Source organism: Palaemon carinicauda, chromosome 4 (assembly GCF_036898095.1).
Source record: "Palaemon carinicauda isolate YSFRI2023 chromosome 4, ASM3689809v2, whole genome shotgun sequence".
Taxonomy (NCBI): Eukaryota; Metazoa; Arthropoda; class Malacostraca; order Decapoda; family Palaemonidae; genus Palaemon; species Palaemon carinicauda.
In genome coordinates this window covers 137993221-137998220 of record NC_090728.1, presented here as the reverse complement: position 1 = coordinate 137998220, position 5000 = coordinate 137993221, and the positions used below count along the sequence as shown (strand labels likewise).

The following is a 5000-nucleotide window of genomic DNA, read 5'->3' as shown; positions in this document are numbered from 1 at the left end:
TTCACTATTTTATCATGACTCCTTTTCATTTCGATTTGTGATTCTTCTAAATTCTTTCGAAGGATATCAAAACGACTTTTGCTCGCATTTATACATTCCTTTAAAGGATTGGATAAATTACTTGTAGGCGTTAATACATGAAAAAGCGTTCTAACTGGGGTACCATACAATGCCACGTGCGGCGACATTTTAATTGATACATGATATGAGTGATTCAGAGTACTTAGTACTGCAGGTATTACAATATCCCAGTTGGGGTCCGATCCCCCTAGTGTTAATCTTAATATGTTTAAAACCTTCCTATTCGTTCTTTTCACTAGCCCATTTCAACTGTGGGTGATAGATCATGGTATTGATTTTCTTTATGCTAAGGAATTCACACAATGAGTTAAGGAAATGATTATCAAATTCTCCACACGAGTCTGAGATTATCATGTGTGGAATTCCATGTTTACAATTGTAACACTCATAAAACTTCCTAGCGCATTCAATCTCAATAGATCCTGTCTGTTCGTTCTACTCTTTTGGTATCATCTTTTAATAGATGATTTATAAATGTAGAAATAAAATATGCGTTCTAGTCTGTGGCATTTTGAATTTCATGAAATTCAAAATGCCACAGACTAGAACGCAGGGAAAAATAGCGCAGTGAGGAGAGGAAACAAAGAAATAAATAAATGATGAGAACAAATCAACAATAAATCATTCTACAAACAGTAACAACGTCAAAACATATATGTCATATATGAACTATAAAAAGACTTATGACAGACTATTCAACATAAAAACTTTTGCTGCAAGTTTGAACTTTTGAAGTTCTACTGATAATTATCCGATTAAGAAGATCATTCCACAACTTGGTCACAGCTGGGATAAAACTTCTCGAATACTATGTAGTATTGAGCCTCATTGCGCAGTATCCCCCTGTGTGGTAAGCCCATTGTTAGGAAGTTTCATCATAATCATTAATATCATTCATGGAAAGGTAAAACTAAGTATTATCTGCAATTTAAGAGTTTAAACTTCACATTTTGCCTCTGTAGTACTTTTGATATTCCTGTAACCTTCCATTGTCATTGGGTAGAGTTCTCTTGCTTGGGGGTACACTCAGGCACACTATTCGATATTATTTCTCTTCCTCCTGTCTTTAAAGTTCTTTATAGTTTATATATGAAAGGTTCATCTCAATGTAGGTGGTTCGTTTGATTAGAGAGGGAGGAAGAACTACCCGTGAACAAAATTTCCCTCCCTTCTTCCTGTAAGGACATTATAAGAAATAATTTTCAATTAAAAATTTCTCATGAGGCACATTCAGAAATGAGGGATTACTCTCTGATTCCCCTTTAATCACTGCTAGAACTCTTTCCATCCATTCCTCCTTTTTCTGTCCCTCTCGGACTTCTATTATGTCCCAACCTCCCATGTCAATCAAACCTGCATCATCAGAGCATTCATTTTGGACACCGCTGATCATGTCCTTGGTCACACACATATATTCCCCTTCGCCGTTCGTATCTCTCTCTCTCCCGCTCTCTCTTTCGCTCTCTTGAGTTTACTCTCTCTCTCTCTCTCTCTCTCTCTCTCTCTCTCTCTCTCTCTCTCTCTCTCTCTCTCTCTCTCTGAATGCTCATCAGGAGAATTTTCATCCTGTTCTCTATTCTCTCTATTTTGATGTGGGTCTTCAATATTTTGGTTACGTTCTTCATTCCTCTTTTATGCCCTAGTTGTTACTCTTATTAATGCACCTCTAGAGAGAGCATCAGATACCTTTTTAGCTTTACCTTCTATGTGGTGGAAACCCTTTATAATAAACTCTAACAATCTCTCAATCCATCTCGCTTGACCAGAGGTCAAATCATTTTTTAATACAAATCACGTAAGGGGCGATGATCATTTTGCAACTCAATTGACTGACCTAATAAAAAGAACCGATGCCTCTCTAGAACCCAAAGGATAGCCAAAGTCTTTCGATCAAATTTACTTTAATTCTTTTTTGCCCCTTTTAACGCCCTGGAAGCAATACAAATGGGTCGCTCTCTGCCTTTATCATCTCGTTGAGAAACTACACCACCAATAGCTTCGCTACTCGCATCTGTTGTCACTAAAACCAGGCGATCAAATCTAGGATATGCGAGTAATTCATTGCTAGTTAAGGCAGCTTTCAAATGGTTAAAGGCTCTTTCTTCTTCCCCTCCCCAATTTATCACTTTTTGTTTCGCTAAAGCATCTAAGGGTCTCGCTATCTCTCCAAAACCTCTTATGAATTTACGGTAATAACCAGCTAGCCCTAGGAATCCAGCTACTTCCTTAGAGTTATGTGGCCAGGGGAAATCTCTAATAACCACTACTTTACTGGGGCATGGTTGGACACCTTCTGGGGTTATTATGTGACCTAAAAATTCGACCTGTTTACAGAAAAATTTGCACTGACAAATATATTTCCATACCATTACGTCGCAATGCTTCTAAAACTTTATGAATATTACTATTTTGTTCTTCGGCCGTTTTCCCTGAGATTATGATATCATCTAAATAAACAAGAACATTATGGACAATTAAGGGCGACAAAACCGCCATCATTATTCTAGCAAATTGACTTGGAGCATTTTCAACACCGAAAGGAAGAAAATCAAACTGAAATAATTGGTCGCAGCTATAGTGCCGTTTTACATTTACTGTCTTCCAGAATGGAAGACAGTATCTGAAAACTGAGTTGCACTGTAGGGACAGGACAGATTTTCTCTTGAAATTGGTTTTAACTTTCTTTACACCTTACATGAAAAAAAAAAAAGAATACTTTATCTTTATTTAGATTTTAGTACAACGAGCCTTATTGGTTTTACTCATCTATTTCTCAAGACTTCCAATGGTCAAACACCACCACTCGAGTTTTTGTATTTAGATACTAATACTAAGAAGGCGTAAGGGTCTTTACCACAATAATGGGTTAACCTAATAAAATTCAAATAAACGAATTAGAGCGATGGGTTCTTAAGCTCTAGTTTTAAATTAAAGGACTAAAAAAGTGAATTGATTCCTCCTCCATTTTTATTGTACATAATGCCTAGACTGACACCCTCTTTTAATTCAACCTTTATGCTGTATTTTGGACCCAAATGATTTCAGACGAAAAATTAAGCTTATTACAGAAACTGGTAACAAGTCTAACAAATATCTGATTAATAGTGATTGGCAACCTAGGTTTGGCAAACAGAGAGGCCATTACCTTCAACAATATCGGTAATTATTGTTCAATATACATAACTTCAACCTCTAATTTATGGAGCTACAGAAGTAGCCTATTATCACATTACACTTCGGTTCGATTTTACAGATTAAAGATATTTTCCTTTTTAGTATATTAAAGCTTTATCTAATTATGTAAAATAACAAAAGTTCTTTAGTTAAGCTTTCCGAGAGACACCATATATTTGTCATTGATTCATTTAAAATTGCAACAAGGTTTCGCAAAAGTTTAAAATATACCATTAAATGCTCAACCTACATTTCGGTATAGTATTAAGAACAATCAAATAGGACTACCATGAAATTAATTTATTTGGATAGATTATACATTGAAACCTTTATGAAATAAATTCTTCTAAAAACAATACATTTTATATGAACTTAATTCCAATTTACTGAAGAATGCATAGTCATCAATTAAAGTCACTGAAATATTTACCAAATTCAAAATAATCTATGTCTACGGCTACATCAGGATTTTGTCTCTTATTATTATAAAAGTTAGAAGAGTTCAGTAATAGATATATTAGAATCGCCTGCGTCAATTATAATCTTACCACGAAAATCCAACCTTGAGTCCTTACATTGTATCGTGAAGTCGCACCATCCAATCTGAAAAGTGTCAATTATCAGAAAGTTTTCTTGGAAAAGTGCGGGATCCCCAAATAAAGGGCATATCTTAAACTAATAAAATTATCACTAGGAAGTGTCAAATTAGAGTAACAATTTCATACAATAAGGCATACATCCACATTCTTGTATATCAACAATCTTAATAAATAGAGCTCATGAAAATAAGTTTAGAGAACTTTACTTTAACTTTTTGACCAACAAGCTTTAAGTAAACTTCAGAACCTAAATAAAGAACAAAAAGGTCGAACACTCACCGAAATTAAGTGTTTTAAAAGCAAGCCTCCCTGTAGCACACGGTAGACCAATAAGGTCAACTGTGAGGTACAAGGAACGTCCTCTCGGCAGGACTAGCTTACTTGAGATTGGATTAAGTATAAAACAAAACCATACTTGCCTTTACTTCAGATTGGAAAATACTTCACCAACTTTCAGTGTTATTACCAGTCAGTCTGTAGCGATATATGGGTCTACACGTAATTATAATGCAAGTAACGCCATCTCTAATTAAGAACAATTCCCAAGGGGATTTTCAGTTTGAAACGGGTAATTGCGAGATTATAGACTTTTCTTTCCTGAAAGGGCGAATAAATCAGCAAGTTGAAACCTGGGCATGTAAGAATTAAGTATACAGAAATATACGGGTGTTGAGGAATTTAATAACATTCGGCATACAAAGAAAAATTATGAACGTATTTTAAAACGTGCGTATTTGAAACATTCAGTTTATACAGAAATAAACAAATACAAACAAACATCAAATAGACACAGAATGACATCAAAGTATTTGGAACTTAAAAATGTTGGTATAACTTAACGTAGGTCTTCGCTTACCATTTACTGTAACCGAACGTGGAGTTATCTCGTATACCGGCCTCCACCAACCACCCAACTGTTCAGGATTACTGCAAGACAAGGCCAATAGAAGATTCTATTGGCCTTGACAGCAAGGTAGCCGAAGATAGATTAGATATGCAGAGCCAAGGACTCTAAACAGAGGTACAGTAGGGCGTACCTATAACAACGTAACCATAAATCTTTTTGTCCATTTCTTAAAATGCGATATATATATATATATATATATATATATATATATATATATATATATATATATATATATATAT

The 5000-nt window shown here is 34.9% G+C and overlaps 1 long non-coding RNA gene across 1 annotated transcript; it reads right to left on the bottom strand.

Annotated features, from left to right (window-relative positions):
• Positions 1 to 2946: 2946 nt before the first annotated feature.
• On the bottom strand, positions 2947 to 4800 carry LOC137639160 (uncharacterized). The gene is made up of 3 exons (XR_011044244.1): positions 4711 to 4800; positions 4274 to 4451; positions 2947 to 3858 (listed from the first exon to the last, which is right to left on the bottom strand). It is a non-coding gene; the product is annotated as an uncharacterized lncRNA (long non-coding RNA).
• Between the last annotated feature and the right edge of the window lie 200 nt (positions 4801 to 5000).